The following is a 20258-nucleotide window of genomic DNA, read 5'->3' as shown; positions in this document are numbered from 1 at the left end:
GGACAGGCTTCATTTTAAAAGGCTGCAGTTCCACACAAGACATCAGGGATCTTAGAGGCCACTGCTAACTCAGTAATAGCGCCACTGGTGTCCCTTAAAACCTGTTGGCTTTGGAAATTATTCAGACTGTAGTCAGCTAACATCATACCTGGCTATCAAAAGCACAAATGAGCCTTTGAGATTTGGTTTAATGGTACTCTAAAAATAGGTGGTTTGCCTGAAAATCTGGGCAAACAGGTGTTTACTCTCCTAGTGCGTTTTGTCCTGCTTTTCGTCTCTATAGCGCAGCCTCTCTGTGCTTATCTACAGCCCAGGACCCACCCAGCATTTCTGCTCTCTCTCTCTCTCTTGCTCTCTCCATTCTTTATCTTCCTCTCCCGCTCCCTCCCTGGATCCCCTGAGGCTGTTTAGAGGGGATCTGTGACAGATTCTGCTGTGTATGTGCGTGTAGCACTAGTAGCTCTAGTAGTAATGACAGGCAGATGGAGTATTCATCAGCGGCCAAGTCTCTGAAAGCAAAGCAACCACCCCCTCTCTATGTCCATCTATTTATCTATCTATCTAAATTATGCATCCGAATAATGATAGATAAAAGAGAATCCTCTTTACTTCACTCCCAAGCTTTATATTCTTCAGTTTTTCTCTGTCTTAGATGACCCTCTGCAGTTCACAATAGCTCTGTCCCATTACATTTCACTATTTGTTGCTTATGATGTTAATTATCAATGAATTTAAGATTTTTCAGCTGATCTGTTCTTATGAGCCATTCTGGATAAGACTTTCACTTGGAATGTAAAACTGTAAATTAATTAGTCCATATGTCAAATCCATATGGGAAGACATGTAAACCAATTATAGCCTCATTTGGGTGTTCACATTTCACACATGTGCACATGTAAATCACCGCTCATGCCCTCCCTCTCATTTTCTCTCCACACACACAACACACATACACACTCAAACACAGCCAGTCTTTGCAAATAGGTCAAATCTCTTTGACCATAACCATTCAGAGATCCATTCACGCATCCCGCCTTTAACACCACAGCAATGTACACTTCCTCTAACACACAGCCTTATGAAAACACACCTAGAAACACAGCCTCACACACATGAACACACATACATGCTGCAGGGCTGCCACAGGCTCCATTATTTTTCTGAAGTGGCTTTTCACTTCCATGGCTGATGCTTGAGGGTGTGTGTGTGTTTGTGTGTGTTGGTGTGTTTGTGTGATACTGTGATGGGTGGGGGTGCTTGACAAAGATTGTGACATAAACCATTTATAGTGCTGCCTTGGTGTTTGAGTGTAGGCTGTATGTGTATGTGTGTGTGAGTGTGCATATGATTGCTGTTGACATCAAATACTCTGTCCAGGCTAGTTTTGCACAAGGCACATACAATGACAAGAAAAATAAAGTTTAAAAAAAAAAAAAAAACAGGAGTGGAGAGAAAATTGCAATTGGTGTCAGGAAAACGATTTGAGAAACCATTTTGTTCTGATCCGTAAAAAGTAAAAAGTGTACGTCTCGTGTGCATTCTTTGCATTAATTTTTTATCAGTGTCACTTATTTTCGGCTTACCTGACACAAGCTGCTAGATGAACAAAATTAGCCACCAGCGATAATACTTAATGACAACAACCACTGTGCATTTTTCACACACAAGCAGTTCATGAGCTGAATCAGCCACTGTGTAAAGAGACAAGTTGTGAGGTTTTTTAATTTAAGACACGCTCCCTCATTTACACAAAAGGTGACAACACACCTGCTGTGTTACCGCATGGGGACAGCTTCAGGTTTGCATTGACGTTATGGATGGTTAACAGGTAGTTAAGCATCTGGGCAGCAGAGAAATAAGACAAAGTATAGAGAAGGGGCTATGAGAAGAGACAGCATAACAGGCAGGCCAATTAAGAGGAAAAATATCTGACACTTGCAGGGTGTTTGGACCCAGCTTGTACCTTTGTGATGGCAAATAAGACAAATCAGAGGAAACAATTAGAGGCAGGGCAGAATGAAAATGAAGGACACAGACAGATTGAAGGCAAATGGCTTAAACTTTATAAGCAAAGCTTCAATTTATGCTGCCTGGGGCAGTGAAAATGTTCAGCCCTGCTGCTGTCTAGGTTTTACAGTACAAAACATGTCAGCTGGGTAATTGGGAGCAATAAAAGTGCAAACCAGAATTCACATAATTAAATAGAAAATTAAAAGCAGAAAAAGTTAAATGTATGAAGGCATAACAGAGGTAGGGAATAATACAAAAAGGAAGAAAGCAGTCAGTGGCACGATGTGTGACAGAACAACAACAAAAAACAGGTTGAAGGGAACAGACAGTGTGAAAGAAGAGGCAGAGACAGTGACTGAGATTCTTCACCAGCTGTTGTTTGACCATTCCAGCAGCAGTTAAGAGTCTAATTGATTACAGCGACCCCTATTTTCTAACTGCAGTCTCTTCATTGATCCAGTTACTGCTGCCACTGTGCAGCTCTTTCCAAGTGATTCTCCCAGTCATTACAGCTGCTGTTCCCCATGGCCTCAAAAGTGACATTAATGCAAAAACTCAGCTCAGCTCCTCAGCGATTCTTGGACGGAGTAAAACAGTAACACTAAGACCTATGGACAGTCTTTAGGTTCAGGTTTAAAGTCAAGTTGCAATTTAACCAGAGCTTTTTTGGAACTGATTTTGCCCCACTTATGCTAAAAATTTGTTTGGTATTCCAATGGGATACATAGTCAGTCAACACAAAAAATTAATCAAATGATGAAGGAAAGTAGGAGTTTTTGTCTGCCAAACCACAACCATGACATAAAATTACCTACTTGTTCCTGTCCTCACAAAATACAAATGTACAAACAGTTACACGCTTCATCAACCACAGCCTCATATGTTCTGCAGCTTTACCTTGAAATCAATTTCATGTTAAGTTACAGTGTGTATGTCCTCTAGCAGAGGTCATAACCTTTACCTGCTGACTGTGTCTCCTTTCCTAAATTAAAAGACTGCATCACATTACATACAGTACAAACACACACAAGCTACTAACACACTAAGCACAGACACACACACCCACACACAGCACATCGTATTACCTATATAAGGACAAAGCTATTGCAGCTAGCGCAAAGAAACTCAATAGGCTTTTAACATTCATTTAGCCTGGACAGCAGGGCTGACTATAGCTATACCAACTAGATCTAATAGCACATACACAGAGAGAGAAGGGGGTGATGGAGATAGATCGAGGCTGACTTTACATTACAACATTCTGATAGCGCTGTAAGAAAGAGAGAAACTGCTGAGAGGGGTTGAGTGAAATGTAGAGGTGGGCAGAGAGACAGAGTAGAGGAAAAGAATGGCTGAGAAAGGAGAAAAGGCTAAATATATAACAAGTAGGTTAAAAAAAACATAGAGACCTGAAAAGGATAGTTGTGTTGGGGGTGTAGATCAATTCAACACACGCTCACACAGCCAATAAAAGCAACAGTAAAAAGGTCTGACGAGGTAGATTTGTTTCCAGGTTCACTGTATTGTAACACAGTAAGTTGTCTTGTTTTAGGCTTCGATGGCTGCAGTGTGGGCAGGCTGGCTAGCTGAATCTTTCTCACAGCCTCTTTTAGCATCTCTCAGAACATCCTCGCCTACAAGGGGTCTACATGATATATACTGTAATTGGTTCTTTATTTTTAACATCGTGTTTTTGGCTGACTTTCTCTGAATTATTCTGATTCTCATATGCTTACATGTATCTCTGAAGAACTGGTAAGTCATGTCATCTCCCTCCTGCAACTTCCAAGCTGTCTCATGAGGCATGGACATCATTATATGAACAGAGCTGGAGTCGAAATGAAAACACTGGCGTTTGCTTGCAGTGCTATATTCAACAGCAGTTTGAGAACATGCCAAATTCAATTTAGTTTGGAGTTTACTGTCTGCCGCAGGTAAGGAGAAAGAGAGGGAGGCAGTCGGGAAGTGGTGACAGGGGATGGAGAGAGGGAGACAAAAAAAAGGTGGGGAGGAGATCGGGAGCAACCGAGAGAGATAAACTAACAATGTAAACACCTCCCACCCCCAACTCAGCTGTGCTGCAGGGAGGGGCTGAATGATAAAACGAACATCCTTGTATTTAATGACTAAAACTGGACATAACATAGTAGTGTGCAAGTGTGTGTGTGTGTGTGTGTGTGTGTGTGTGCTTGTTTGTTTGCGTTTGCGTGTGTATGGATATAAAATGATACGATACGATATGATACATGTTTAGATTGACAAATAGTCAAGCACAGAGAGAAGACAAGTGAGGAACAAAGGTTGTGTATCGTAAGTGACATCATCACTTAGAGCACAAGTCATTACTTTGTAGTTATTTTTCACATATCTCATAATCTTATTGTCCTTATCCTCATTTTGTTAAAGCTTATATTTCCATGAGGAATGGGACTGAATTTGGCATGAATCCAGTCACACACCTACATCTATAACCTACAGGTCCTTCATGCTACACAATATTACTATTTATAGATACTCACAGAATGTAAATCAAACAGTATCAACAATTTGAGCCAGTATGATTCTCCTTGACATCAGGTGAATGGTCATCTGATGTTTTGAGGAAAGGCATACAGGAAGGCATTTTAGTCCACAAGGTTAAAAACTATAACACTATGCACTGTTATATTTCAAAAAATGTATACTTGTGGTCATCTTCAGTGATAAAATTATGCATCTTATTGGCCTTAAAATGTTGCAATTTCATCCCTGGCCTTATGACAAAAATACACCACCAAAACAACACTGCCAACACATTAGAGATGGCTAAACTCAAAAGTACTATTTTTGCAGCATCAAAATGACAAAGGACACAAAAGGTACAAATTCCCTCTTCTACTGATAAGAGTTAATACTGCTCACTGTTGCTCAGCTTAGCTTTCCATTACTCAAGCATATGGTGGATATTTTTTGCTGATTTATCATTGCCACAGGCTTTCAGCGGATCTTAAAATAAACGGCTAAGACGCCGTGAGCCTAGAAAATCACCAGATGTACAGTAACTTTCATATCAAGCTACTTATTAAGTCTGCATGTTTTTCACAGTGCCAGCTTAGAACAGAGATCCATATAGTGCTTTGCAGCAGCTCTTCTCTCTTCCTCTCTTTTTCTCTCCTCTCCCCAGATGCCTTTTAGAGTTGTCATTGGAGAGTGACCTGTATTATCTATCTCTGACTCTCTCTCCCCAGCTCTGTCTCTTTCTCTGTCTGAATGGAGATTTAGATAAGAGAGTCTGAGCTGCAAGAGAGCAGCCGCCGAATACCAAGAGACACACCAAAAGAAAGAGAGAGGGAGGCCAGAGAGGAGCAGGGAGTCGGGGCCAGATTTACTGAGCCATTTGTACCTTGTTTCAGACTCTGGAGGTTCCTGTGGCTAGAGAGGCTCCTGTTATTTATCAAACAGGCACACTGGGCTCAAACAGCAGTTTGACTGTAATCTCTGTAGCTCATCTTGCTTGTCATGAGTGAGCTTCACCTTTCTCCTTTCCACATTTGCATTTGAGGGAGGATCATGCAAATAGCAGGAGGATGCAGTATATGACAAGTGTGAAGTGTGGCTGACACTCCTGCAAATGAATTTCTCTTCATCCCAAGAGTAGGTGCAAAAAGCTGTTTAAATGAAGCTATGTAGTAAATTTGTATCACATACAAATCTCAGTCACAACAGAACAGTAGCACTTTACTAAGAGAGCTGCACTGAATTAGTTCAAAGACAAAAAAAACAGTTTATATGAAAGAAAATAGAGGAGCAATAATACATGAACACAATATCACAAGATTTCATAATAGAAGAGGGAATGGGGAGTTGTAGCTTTATGGTTTAATAAACTTGTTAAATATAAAAAGTTACAACTTTGTAGCCTGCAGTTCACCCTGTTTGTGTGAGTGTGTGCATGACTATGTCTCAAGTGTTGCTGTCTTCTGTTTTTGTTTTTCTTTATGCATGTATTTGTTATTCTGTGCATGAATGCGTGTGTGTCTGTGTGTGTTTGGATGTGTGTGTGTGACTGCATGTGTTTGGAGCTTTTTTTTAATCTGCCAGACTCTGCATACAACACACACTCAGACACACACGCAGTCCACTATTCAAAATGTCCCCAAGGTGATCGATGAGGTGGTGATGGAAATGTCATCTGGTGCTAATGCATTTATCATGGCTCATCCAGCCTCATGAATTTCTGCTTTTGGTTTTCAATCATTTTTGCTCTTTTACCACGAGACCATTTGAATGCAGTGATTCATAGGATTGCCAGTGGTTTTCTCTGAGAAGGCAGACTGAGCGTGCAGGCATCCAGCTCTCTGACTGGACTCATTAATTAGTGGGCAGGACAATGATAGCCTGTGTTTACATGAACTCGTGTGATGGGGTGGTAAATAAAGAGATGAGCTAGCCCAAGATCTCAAATCAGTAATCATCACAAAGAAAACAAATATCTACATAACCACGAATCTGTAATACATTCTAACATTACATGATTTTTTATGGGACACTTTTTAGGTAATTTTAAGAAATGGAACATCAGTGAAATGGAACATCTAAATAAAATTTAGCTTCACTGTACACTATTTGTTAGTGGCTGCACTTTAAACTAAAAATAGCTTTTTCGCTGTTGGGTCACAGCATGTATTATAAAAGACATGGTGGAGCAGTAATGCAATACATTATTGATCCCTAGAGGGAGCTTCTCTTTTTTCTTGCCCCATTGCCAAAAAGGCTGACAACACTGGATCTTGGATCTGCAAGAGAACAGTGTGGTGTAGGAAAGAGTTTCTCAATATTTGGGTCACAACCCCACAGAGGGCCAACTGGAGTCAGATGGTTACTTAACTGTTGTACATGATAACTGAGCGATAAATTGGTGATTTTTTAATACATATATATGTAAGCATAGGTGTCTTGCTGGAGGACAAAGTAGATGCTTTCCACTTTCCAAGCTTTGAATGCTCGGCATGTCCTCCAGCTGAAGGACTTTCTAACTCCTCCACCAACTGGGAGCACATAAAAGTTCAAATCAAAAGTGAAAAGAACATTTCTAGGTTAATATTCCAGCGATCATGATGACATTTTCTCCTTAGATATGTAATCGCTGTTTAGGAAATTTTCTCTCCATCTCTATGTGATGCTGTGTCAGTAGCATCTACGTTCTCATCCTACTGTAAGATTTTATTTCCAAGTCAGATGTGAGGATGTGAGGTTGGCGTGAACGTTTTTTTATGTTCTAAACAGACTTTAAAGAGTAAAATCACACTGCCAGCCCCGTGTAAAGATACTGTTTTGAGAGATCATTATATATTCATGCGAGTGTATGTGGGAACTGCTGGCTGAACTGCTATGAGTAAGAGAGCGTGTCATACAATAACAAACTATCTAAATGAAAATCATCGACAAGTGAGGCAAATCATAACTGAGTGTGCACGCACATACATAAGCGGCCCAGCCATGCAGAACTGAATATGTAAAAGGCATATTTATTTTCTCTGCTGCCTTCTCCTCCTCCTCTCTCTCTCCTTCTCTATATCCATCATCTACCTCTTTCCTTGCTCTTGATCCCTCCTCCCCACCCTGTCAGTTAAATGACTGTTGCTCGTTTCTCTCCATCTCTCTCAGTCAACATGTCAAATCGAATATATCCCTTCCCTCACTCACATCATTGCTAACACAAACTGTCATTTTGTGTAGACACTCACTTCACATGTGTGTGGATGTATGGTAAAGTGCATGATTTCTGTACATGTCTGCACGTCTGTCTGTTCTTATTTTGTTAGCTTGTGTGCACATATGTGTTTGTTGTGTGTGATTTTGTGTATATGCAGTTAGTGAGCATGTTTGAGACTGTTTGAGACTTCACCAATGGCAGATAATCTATTGCTGGTCTCTTCGTGTTCTTATACACTAGGTCACACATTACTGAAATGGCAAATAGTGACAAAGGATGCAGAGTGGTTGAAATTTGCATACAGCAGGCAGCAATTCAGGCCCCTTGTTGCAATAGCAGTATAAGAAGCTGTGGTCCTTCAGAAACAATCTTGGCAAATTAAAATCTGCTCCAGTTGGGTGTTCCCCCCCTATCTTCTTCATATTTATATCCCCCACTCCAAATTAGGTTACCACAACTACTCTCTGGCAAGCTTTGCACCACAGGCCCAAAATTTGTTTTCTTTGAATCTTAAAATGAGGAAGTTGGGTTTTTAGTTTCCTTATTTTATTTGCACAGTGATAAACAGGGAAAGGAGAAATTACTGATACAATCAAAGGTGAAGAGACGATGAATATACAAAATGCAAATGACTAGTTTGTGCAGATAAAAAGCTCAAGGGGACAATAAAAGCTTCTCACCTTAAAGCAATAAAGAAGTCTGTGGCTGTGGGAACGCTGAGGGTGAAGTCTTAAGAGTTTTAAATGACTTCACTGGTTTTAAAACATGGGTTGCTTTTTGTAAATGAGCAACACTCTCTTCCCCAGAGACAGAACTAATTTGGGAAGAAATCAATGTGTGAAATATAATGAGCTACAATTTAAAATAGTATCACTAAAAGTAATATACTGATGACTTACAGATTTCAGCCAAATTGCTTGTCTACAGTATGTTACCTTTAAATTCCCATGGACGTACGTACAATGTAATTACAAAATCTAGACAATAAAATCTGATCACATAAGCTTCCTGCTGGACTGTAAGACACATGACATGTTGTCAACTTGCTTTGTCACTAAGATATAATGAAAATTTCATTTTATTTCATTTTCATGAATTCATTTATGAGGATAACACACATTAATTAACATTCCTACCTGGGTTTGTTGTGCTATGAGTAACAGAGCTGGATAGAGCACCACATTTTAACAGTTTGCTGACTTCAACCAGTGCTAACAATATACTTTATGTACTGTTCATCCAGTACCTATACAGGTGTATATCCCATCCCAATGGTTTATTCTTAAGGTGAGGACTGTGAGAATGTAAAACAAATCAATTTGCTGTCTTCCAACAACATGAGGTTCTCCATCTTGCCACGGCTGTTCAGATCAAACTCTGCTTTAAAAGGCATACGGCATCAACATGTCTGCCGGTGACCTTACACCCACGCCTGCTGTTCACACATTCTGCAGATTTAGCAATAGTACCAAGAAGTGCTTTCCAGTGGCTGCTGTTTACTTCAACAGTAAAAAAGTGCATTTAAATATCCTTTTAATTTTATGTGGTCCAATGTGTTTGAAAATAATTAATTCAAAGCCCAGAAAATTAGCAGCATGACATCTTAATTAGTGCTTACAGTTATTAGATTGATTGGTTAGTTGTCTCTTGATTGCTTAGACAACTGACAACTATTCTGAAACTATTCTGAAAAAAATTAATCCACATTCACATTCATGTTCCACTTTCTCAAAGTCATTGTAACTTGAATATCTGTGAGATCTGGACTGCTGGTCAGACAAAACAAGCAATTTTCAGCTGTAATACTAATTTGATTTGCTCAAACCTAAAGGAGGACGAGTCATCAGCACTGTCAGTATCAGTTCTAATTGTTTTTAGCCTCACAAGGTGGACAGGGTAAAACTGAAAACATTCATCTTTGAGGTGTATTGCAGACAATTACTGATCTTCTCATACGTTTAAGTAAGTCAATTTCTAAATAAAATGAAGAAACTGAAAACTATAGTCTTCAAGGGTAGACAGAAAGTTATTTCTAGTCACTAGAGATGGAACAAAAAAAATATTATACTGACTTGTATCTTTCAGGCTTATCTAACCACATAGCGTTATTTCAGAGCTTCTGACAGAAAAGCAGACTTATATGTTCAGATGAGGAAGTGGAAAAATACTCGGCTGTCTAGAGCAAGTGTTGTAGGAGTAGAACTATTGTGGGAGCAGGACGTCTGAGCTCAAGGATAAAAAATAGGCCTATAGTTACCAGCCAATCCCGTGCAAAATAACTGTCCGCCACTTGCACCTGCATCTCCTGTGTAGCATTTTATTTTAGACTCAGCAATGAGTCAGAGAGAAGGTGAGAGGAGGAGGAGGAGGAGGAAGAGGAGGAGAGTTAGAGGAGGATGCTTGCCTGGAGATAAAATATATGAAAGGAAGTTTGCGCCAAAAATAAGTTTAAAGAGTGCAGATAAAGCAGTCACATAGTTAAATACAGTAGGTGTTCAAATTTACAGACTGGTGCCAAATTTAGACAGGTCTCACAATTTCCTGACACATTGCATGGCTCATGCTGAAGTTGCCACTTTTTCCCCACGATGCTTGCCTATGTGACAGTGAGTGTGGAAATCACGGAGGGAAACTAAGCAACTGAACAACTTGTGAATGCAGGTGAACCACTAAATGGTGACACTTCAGCAGCTCATATACACTCATACAATGTAATGTGCCTGTGTGTGTGTTTTTCTATGTGTGCATGCACCTGTGAATGCATACTGGTTCATGGATAATACTGACACAGCTGGGGTCCACCAGTCCCTGCCAGCCAATATGTATGTGTGTGTGTGTGTGTGTGTCTACCAGCTGTGCCCACTGTGCTGATCCTCAAAGCCGCTATCATATTCAGCTTGCATCATTTCACCGCAGCCATATTGAGAGCATCAAACTCATGAACACATGCTCACTGTTACAAGTCCATATTCACTCTCACATTTGTGCATGTAATCACCTTTTCACATAAACACCCATTCAGTGATGCAGTATATTATGATTACATATCATGAACGTTTTAGCCTGCTTGCTGTCAAATATATAAGCTATACATCTTATTTTTGTACCACATGGTATTCCAACAAGCTGTCATCTGTTAAATAAGCTTGCCTCATCATTTTCAGATGGTGTATAGTAAACTGCTGTGGTCAGTTAGTGATGTGGAGGAAAGGGTTTATTTTTTAGGACAGTCCTGAATGACAAGCGCCTCTCAGTAACCATCCATTATTGTGAGGAAGGTCTGCAGAGGCTAAAATGCTTCTAAAACTCTGGGTCAAGGATGACTTGAGGGCCCCTGGATGCAGCCATGTAAAGGTCATCTGTTGTAGCCCTATGAAGCCAGAGCGCAGTAGCTGTCTAACTGTAAAAAAGACAGAAAAAAAAACCTTCCAGTCAATATTAGGAACTGCTTTTTTGCCTTTATAGGACAGAATAAAACTTCCAGTAATGTTGAAATTCCAATTGGCTGCTATCATGGAATAAATCCTCATCTGGATTTAGAAACTAAATGAAACACCAGATTTTAATCCGAGAGAGAGTGATGTGTTTGGAGAGAGCTCAGATCGAGAACTATAATCAGAATAATTATTCTGGTCTCACTCCAGCTTCAGGCCTTTTAGCTAATGACAGGCACAAAACTAATGGCTAGATTTCAAGCTGTCTATTTGCATGGGTACATGCAATGAGTGTGCAGATATTGTATGTGTGTGTGTGTGTGTGAGCATGCCTAGAACATCTGCAGACTGGTCCAAAAAAATCTAAAAAGAAATGTAAATTCCTGATTCTTTTCTGCAGTGAGGGGTAGGCAATGCCTGTTTGTATCCTTACATGACCTTGTTCCTGGCAGCTGCAGGCCATATCATTTTATACCTGCTTTGGTGTTTTTGTTGAACAGAGAACAGCACTCATACAACAACATATCACAATACAACAGAAATATTCAATTTCTTGCATCATGAAAAGAAAGCTGAACACTACGTGCTGGTGATTTTACTCTGGATGGTAGTTGTGTAGTGCAAGAGGGTAGAATATAGCAGAACTGTGTAAAAGGAACAGCCTTATTAAGGAAGCACAACACAGACTATGTAGTTTGTGTTTATCATAGCCAAAACAACAGTCTGCACATCCAAGGCTATCATAAAATATTTCAAGTATTTTTTTTTAATTGTTATTTATTAGCTCAAAGAAAACACTAGATTTGTAGGTCCTCCCTGATGTTAATCGCGAGGAAAATCACTCTTCAGATATGAATGCAATTCATCAAAATAAATCAATACAAAATATTATCACTCTCTGGAAGCCTGTGCGCATGCAGTGAAACATGTACACAACAGAGTTGTTGGCAGTGGCCTGCTAATCAATAGGCCTTTACTCATGCAATACACATTTCACATGAGAACCAATTCAGACAGTGCTTTATAGTATTGACATTATTGTCTCAGGGTCCCTTGCAATACCACAACATGGTGAAATCCATTTTCTCTCACATAACAAGCTGTCATTTTCTGGTTGGAATGAGCTCAATCATCTCCGCATACAAAGCAGGCAGATTTAGCTGCAGAATGACAATAACAATAGCACAATAGTGACTGGTATAATTCCACAGCATCATTGCTAATATCACAGAAGAACGATTAGCGCTGGGCTTCAAAAAATGGGCCTCATCTGTGGTGAAGTTACGGACAATGTAACGCATTGTTGCTATTCACAACATGTGCTGTGTCAGCACGTGTTGCTACAGATACTCTGATAAAAATCCATCTTTTCTTCTCTAACAAGGTGAAAGGAGCCACGTTCTGTGCATACAAATCAGGCTGATCTGCTCCATGATAATAATGAAAGCATGATGATGATTGGTGTTATACTGGAGAGATATTACCAACACTGAATAATAATGATTTGCTATAATGCTCTGGTAATGATGAAGATGTTTACAGTACTTTGCATTACAAGAGAGTGAAAGCACCATCAACAGCTTCATGGGTCTCAACATAACTCAAACAAGTTAATTAATTCTTCTTAATTTGATATTGTAAGGAAAAAATAAGGGAAACACAACATTATTAAAAAGTCTTCCTTGATTTTTTAAAAGTAGTTTAGCAACTTCTTGAGCATTGTTCCAATTTCGTGAAAACTTGTTTGCAAACAACAAAATACAATGTGTCTACAAACGCAATTTTCCAGGAAAATTTGAATAGGGTTGAAAATAATTAAACACAACAGATGTTAATAAATTAGAGCAAAAATTGCTGTCATCTGTGATAGAGGTCACTGAATATGTGTACAATGAGGTTTTGTCTAAATGTCTCAGGTAAATGTAAAAAAAAAAAAAAAAAAATTCTGGTTGTTGGCCTGACAGCAAAAGACATACTAAAGGTCTTATAAAATTCTCTTATGCTAAAAAAAACTTGTGCCCTTAAAAAGAAAACTTGGTCTTGGTCCTCCGAGCTGTGTGATTTCTCACTGCACATTTTGAAAGATGTGGATACAAGTAATGTGGCACAGAAGATAAAGGCAGTTTTTGGCCTTTTGATATTCAGCCATTACAACGTTATATCTCCCTCGCAGTATTTTTCTTCATCTCTCCACTCATGTAACATCACACCCACATAATTGCTAGATGGAAGGGAACATATTCTTTTGAAAAAATCTAGACTACTCGCTTCTGTATTTTCTGCCCTTACTCATCCTGTGAAGGTTTGCACAAATTACATAAAATTTTAATTTCTAGAAACCTCCTGCTTCACACTCATGCAGGGCAGCAGCTCTATACAGCAAAGCACACAGCAACACCACTGGCCCTGAGCTGCTCCACTGGGACAGGCCAGGGTTAAGTAGCTTGCTCAAGGGCTTCTCACTGGTAGTTACTGATGGTGGCGAGAGCATGTCTTGTTCATTTTCCTGCCCTGATAACACCTCAGGTGATCTGGGAAACACAAAGACAGTGGCTTCTATTATAAATTTCCTTAAAACCCTTTGTGACCAATTCTAATCTTCAATCATCCGACCTTTGGACTCTGACACAAACATAGCAGTTGGTTCATATGTTTTCAACTGGGGCTTAATCACCACAAGAGAGCCGAGGACAACAGTTGGACTTCAACGTTATACTTTGTTAGCATGCAGGTCACACCAACATCAGCCATGATGGAAGAGAAGCAGTTGCAAAATGGCTCAGCTGTTACCTGGGGCTCTGGTGTGATTTGCCAAACTTGTAGATTTGTGATATGCCAGTTTCTTTTGGCATATCGGGCATTTGAAAATTTGGAAGTTATTCTAGACACATGACTTCTTCCACATCTTGCTAGCATAGCTGTTATTTGTCAGCCTGTCACAAATCCATTGACTTGGAGACTCTAGTCCTGATGTACAGTTTTTTAAGACGCCTTCCTGGCAACAGACTGGTGCACTGTACATCCAGGAAGCTACTTGGTGAATCTAAAACAGTACTGGCTAAGTCAACACATGAATTAAATATCTTTTATTTATATTTTACTGGTTCTAGTCATGCATAGCTACAGCGCAGTTGTTTTGATGTGAGGAAGTGAAATACAACACATTTGGGATTCACATTCTAATACCTACAGTATCTCTGCTGGAATGCTGTCAGACTGCTGTCTTTGTTGATGTAGTTATTTAGTGGATTGGAAACTAGAGATAGACCGATATGGTTTTTCAGGGCAGATACTGATACCGATTATTAGTAGTCAAGGCGGCCGATAACCAATATTTGGAGCCGATATTCATTTGCAGTAAAAGTGAAAATATAGGCATCAAAATTTTGAATACAAACTCCGACACTTAACTTTGTTTAAATGCCTTTAAGCATATGTTTATTAAACAGCTTTTCAGATTTGCAACACGTTAATGGTTTTTTTTTTTTTTTTTTTTCATCTTAGACAATCAATATCTTTGTTTTAAAATTCTAACAAAAAGTGCAGGGAGCTACCAGGCTCAGCAGCATGTCTTATAAAGTTAAATGAAAACTTATAATCGGTCTATCCCTATTGAAAACATTCTATTAACTTGGAAATTCATTATCAGAGCTTAAGAAAGGAGAACTGGTATCTTGAAACATTACGTGTGTTTGAAGGTTACAAGAGGTTTGTTTGTGATATTGTTCATGTTTTAATTTACCATTTGCAATTTGGTATTTTGAGTTATGCTTTCTGAAAAAGGTTATGCTAAATCCACAAGCCAAACCCCTGACTTCATATTTGTTTTCTGTTTTACTTTCTCATAAATATTCTGACATAAACAAGCCACACATCTATCCTCTCACTATCTCCCCTGCATAATTACATGCACAACATTATGAGATACACTGTCTATTTAATTAACACATATCTAATTACATCATAATTACATAAAGTATAATGTCTTTGAACCCTTTCCTCCTCAATAAATGGTAGTTCTTACATGTGATTAATGTAAATTCCCTCTCTCCCTCTCCTCTTTCTCCCAGGCAGATCTGTGTCACTGTGCAAAGGAGAAAACCCTCATCGTTTCCGACACCAGTAATGAGCTAAAGGTGCGTTCTGCCATTTTTTTCCAATGGTGTGTATATGTGTGTGTGCGTGTAAATGTGTCTGTGTGTGTGGAATCAAAAGGTCTGCGAATTGGCATTGACACATCAGGCCCCGCTAGGCTGTTTAGCATTCTGTTAAACTGGTTCCCTCTCTTTCAGAAATATAGAGAGCAAGTGAGAATGAAAGCACACTGCACACCAAAAGCTTTATCTCCATTTCTTTCATTCTTTCTTTCCTTTATGCTTTCATTATTCTCTATTTGTTTGTGTTGGGTTTCTTTTCTTCCTTTCTTTCTTTTTTTTTTTAAATTTTCCTGTTTTTGCCTCTGTCTCCCTCAGTAATGATTTCTGTCCTTCATGGTTAATAGAAAATTATTCAGAATTGTTTAGCTTGTATTTGCCTACAGCAGCTTGTTAAAGAGGACTTGTAAAAATGCATATTTAATATGATCTCATGCCTGAAAATGCGGCTTACAATGCATTTGCCCTCTGGGCACGTGTTCCCAAAGTCACCGTATCGCAAACCTCACATCTCCCATACTAAGCATTTTTTCCTTTCGCCTGGAAAAAGTTGAATAGATTAAAGGCAGATCTAATCGATCCTGAGTGTGCTTATCAGTGGCTGGCAGGCTGACGAGCCGATTTCAGAACAGCATAGTCTAATCCTTCAACTGCAGCCTGGAAACTGGAAAGAGACAAATAGGTAGAAAGACTCACAGACAGTAGGTCAAACTGGAAGCAGGAAAAAACAAAGCACTGAACATTTTGATTGAACGGTAGTGTGTGATATCATGGAAGATTACAACCAGGAGAAATGAATATTATGATTAAGTACATTAATATCAATAATTTTAGAAATTCCACTCTTCCAGTAGCAAAACATAATGACCTTACTACCATAACCATCATTAAACGTTTCTGCAACCTGTGCCACAGTAGCCATTCAGTCAGATGGGATAGCCTTTGTTGCCCTCACATACTGAAGATTATTACAAATCAGGCATAAGCCAATGAGTGTCATTCACATCTGATTTTAGAACTTAAATTCATTATGTGTTCATGGTGAAATCAGTCAGGAGACTATTTGTACAAAGGAAACCCGTAACCTGGTGAGTTGATTATGACAATTTAAGTAGATTTAACACACAGACACTGTCATTATTCTGTCTTGACTCCATCCATTCTTTTATGTGTATCTAATTAATCCTGGGTTTCAATGTCCCAAGGTGTAAATGTTTATTCTAGCTATTCTACCCAGCCATCAAAATCATCTCATGTGAAAGCACACTTGGGAAGACCATGGCTATATTTATAGATATTGAACGTGGACAAAGTATAATTGGAGGCTTAAATGTTGTCCTTTAAAAACTCATATCAGTCAGACATAGATGAAGACTTAAGCTCTTCTTCCATCTGTTTTTGCCTAGATTATGCTTTGTGGCTGCCTATGAAATGTGTCTTCATTGATATCTATTGATTCCGCTGGTAACTTATTACGATTCATGGTTTCAAAGGGCTTAGCTACACTGTGTGCTGATTGGATGTTTAACCTTTTGACCTCCAAACAGGGATCTAAGCACATATCCCATAATAGGAGGTATTCATCCAGATGACCTCCTCTGTCACTGTGACAACTCAGCAGCAGGTAAACTGACAAAGAAATTCAGTACATGCATGTGTGTGTTTTAGCTTTGTAGAAAAAGAGACAGAGGAGGAACAAAGGTACTTATCTTCGTGTGTGTGTGTGTGTGTCCATAACTCACTATATTTATACCGCTCTCTCTCAGATTAGTGCCTTCTCCTTTTGGCCAATTGCTGCACAAGGAAACAGATTTATTGTCCTGTGTGTGTTTATGTGGCTGTACGTGCATGCATGTGGCAGCCCTGGGCTACGTTTCTCTGTTATTTCAGTCTATACCAGTTTCACACTGAGAGACAGCAGGAGGACGTTAGAACTAGCACCCATTCTCTCCCTCCGCTTGTTGTGTTTTATATGATATGGGGGGATAGTTTCTAAATGACTCTCTATTTCAGTTTACAGGCAGTTCAGCCACAGAGCTTTTCATCAGCCAACGGCTTGAGGCTTGGCAGAATTAATCTTGTCTAGCGGCAGAGCTGCAAACATTAGCTGCACAATCCTCTGCACACCAGTTTCAGATGCAGTAAGACACTCATGTAATCACAGGGGTTATGCCAAAATGTCAAAAATTAGTTCACACCTCTGAGTTAACTTCACATGAGAAGCTCCGCTGCTGCTGTTGTGCATTTGTTTACATGCAGATCATGTATATAGTACATTTACTTGACTTTTGTGCTGCTTTTGCATGCATTAACTACAGCAAATGAAATGCTTACAGCAGCATCATTGCAGATTAAGTGTAGCTGCAGTGTAACGATTCTAAAATGAGATATTGAAATGAGAATTCCCCTGAAACTACTGTGAGCTTCTGCCAAAGGCTTATACCAAAACACATCAAAAAGCCAAGTCAAAAACCATGTTTTCTGATCTACTAATGATCCAGTCTTTTGTGTATAAGACACTTCAGAATGCGGTTCAATAAGGTCTCTGCATTTGTGCCTTGTTGCTTCTGCATTTGTCAGTATTCCAGTTCTGGAGAAATACTATTATGTGTAGGTATGTTTAGACACTTTAGAATGAGAAATTCATAATTTTAGCATGTACAGAGACTTAGCTGCAATGGCAGATAGACATATCCAACATCAAAAAAAGGCAAGAAGCTAAATATTAGATGTCTCTGAAACACTTATTTAATGTAAGCTTGTCTTTGGATGAAAGTCTTTATATACAGTTTTTTTCTTCAAGGAAAACCAATTAAAGTTCAAGCTCTGTTTAATGTCACACTGAAAGATAGAAATTATGTCCTTAACCTACAGAGAAATGTCTGACATTTGCAAACTTGTGTGCAACAGTGAATGTTAACAAAACAAGCAGAAAATGCAAAGTGCAGCACATTTCTATATGTACAGTATTACCACATAAAGTCAGTGGAGGGTGCAACACAGTGCTGATAAGCCTTTCTGTAAAGTGGACGAGAAAAATGCTGTTAAAACTTGTTAACTATCAGACTCATATATCTTTAAACATGTGACACTGATGGGTGTCTGGGAGGATAGATAAGGAGCAGGAATTGGGGTGGAGAAGATTCTCTTTCCAGGGATTTTCTCAAATACTCACCAAGTAAGTTTTAATGCCCTCTACCAGTATTGATTACCCAGCTGTCTGACTGATTGAGAGCTAGATATAGAAAAGCACACATCAATAAAATGCTCTGGAAAAGCTGGGGAGAGTTTTAAAGACACTGCCCTTTCCCACCCACACACAAACACAAACAGCTGCCATGCAATTAAATTATTCCAGAGATCCCATGAGCTGTGCCATTGACGGCTTGGGATGCCAGAAAGTGGAGTGTAAAGAAGTTCAAAAGCATGCGGATAAAAATTAAACAAACTGAAAAAAACAACCTCACCTCCTTTGCTCTCTCTCACGAATCAAAAAGATTATTCTGACCACCTGCTTCGTTGTGAGTGATCTGTTTGTGAATCAACTGCAGATTTTACTCTCCCTCCATCCCCATTTTTTGAAACATCAGTCCTTTAACAGAACCCTCTTGGATTAAAACAAACTGTGTTTTCTTAGCTGGCTCACACTGCCATCACTTCTCTAGGATCATCTGAGAGTAACAGAGGCACGTCACTACAAATCCTGCCTGGACAATGACAGTGACTTTGATGCTTTCACCTCCTTCTTTAGATTTGTCTTTTGTAATGCCTGCTGCGTAGTAGTTAAAGCTTACACCACTCTTACACTCCTTGCCATTATGAATAAGAGCACCAGCTTAATGCCTAAAAATTAGTGTGAAATACTGAATCCCCAGAAGTTTTGAAGACAGACTCTTTTGGCTTTAGATCATTTTCAACTGCTCAGAAAATCCAAAGTGAGAGGGTTTTTTTTCCCTGAATGGCACAGTAAGTGAGCAATGATGAAACTACTGAATGAATTGATGCACTTACAAAGTGGCATAATTGCAGTCTCATTTCATAAAATATTTTCCAATTTCAAAAATCTCTCCCTCTCACAGAGCTAACACAGGTAATAAATTAAATTTTACAATTGAATGTCACTGACATTTTTCTGTTGTTTTGTGCAGTAAGCACTTTCAAAGATTGGCAAATTCAAATCTCTAAAAGGTAACTGAAAGCATTTTAAACTTGAATACCCAGGAATCTTGAATAGCCATACCAGTAAACACTCATGTCTACAAACCCTTCAGGTCTGTAGTGTTCTATAAAAAGCAAAAAAAAAAAAAGTGGGATTGATCCGCTTCTATCTAGGATAAGGTTTTCTTGTGTTTTCTCTAAACTTGTGGGCAGAGAAGTGAAAATACCTGACGCCAGTTTTATTTGACAAATAGGGTGACCCTATAAAGTCTCACTTTAGGGGCAGTGAGAATCTCTTCTCTGCTGCAGCATAACTTTGAATAAAAATCTGTCCTACATGTTTGCTTATAAATCAGTTACACAGGTGATGATGTAATCACCAGAGCTCTGGGAATACTGAATGAAGAAATCAGGTAACAATGTTTAATTTAAAAGCTTAAGGGATCTACTCAGGAGAAAATGGCATTTCAAGAATGGAGGGAAATTGCTTTTTGGGGGCTAAAAGGATGCAAGATATGGAGTTATCCTCCAATATGAGATTACAGGCTTGGCTTGATCAACCAAGCCAACCACTACAATCCCACCTGCACTGGATTTCCATGAGAAATAGAAAACAATAGTTGGTGACCCAAATGTGATCCTTTTATTGCTTTTTAAATATAGATAAATATAAAGATAGATAGATAGATAGATAGATAGATAGATAGATAGATAGATAGATAGATAGATAGATAGATTTTTGTCTTGATCAGATGAGACTTTTTCCTTCTACGTGCATCTAGGTCTTAGATGGATTTCATTTTAATT

At 39.0% G+C, this 20258-nt stretch overlaps 1 protein-coding gene across 1 annotated transcript in view; it reads left to right on the top strand.

Moving 5' to 3' along the window:
- cdh11 (cadherin 11, type 2, OB-cadherin (osteoblast)) overlaps nucleotides 1–20258 on the top strand; it is an 83247-nt gene that overhangs the window by 22434 nt on the left and 40555 nt on the right. The window contains 1 exon segment of the mRNA XM_018693795.2: nucleotides 15210–15275. The gene's annotated coding sequence lies outside the window, so the exon portion shown is untranslated.

Source organism: Lates calcarifer, linkage group LG16_LG22 (genome assembly GCF_001640805.2).
Source record: "Lates calcarifer isolate ASB-BC8 linkage group LG16_LG22, TLL_Latcal_v3, whole genome shotgun sequence".
Taxonomy (NCBI): domain Eukaryota; kingdom Metazoa; phylum Chordata; class Actinopteri; family Centropomidae; genus Lates; species Lates calcarifer.
This window is presented reverse-complemented; position numbering and strand designations above follow the sequence as displayed.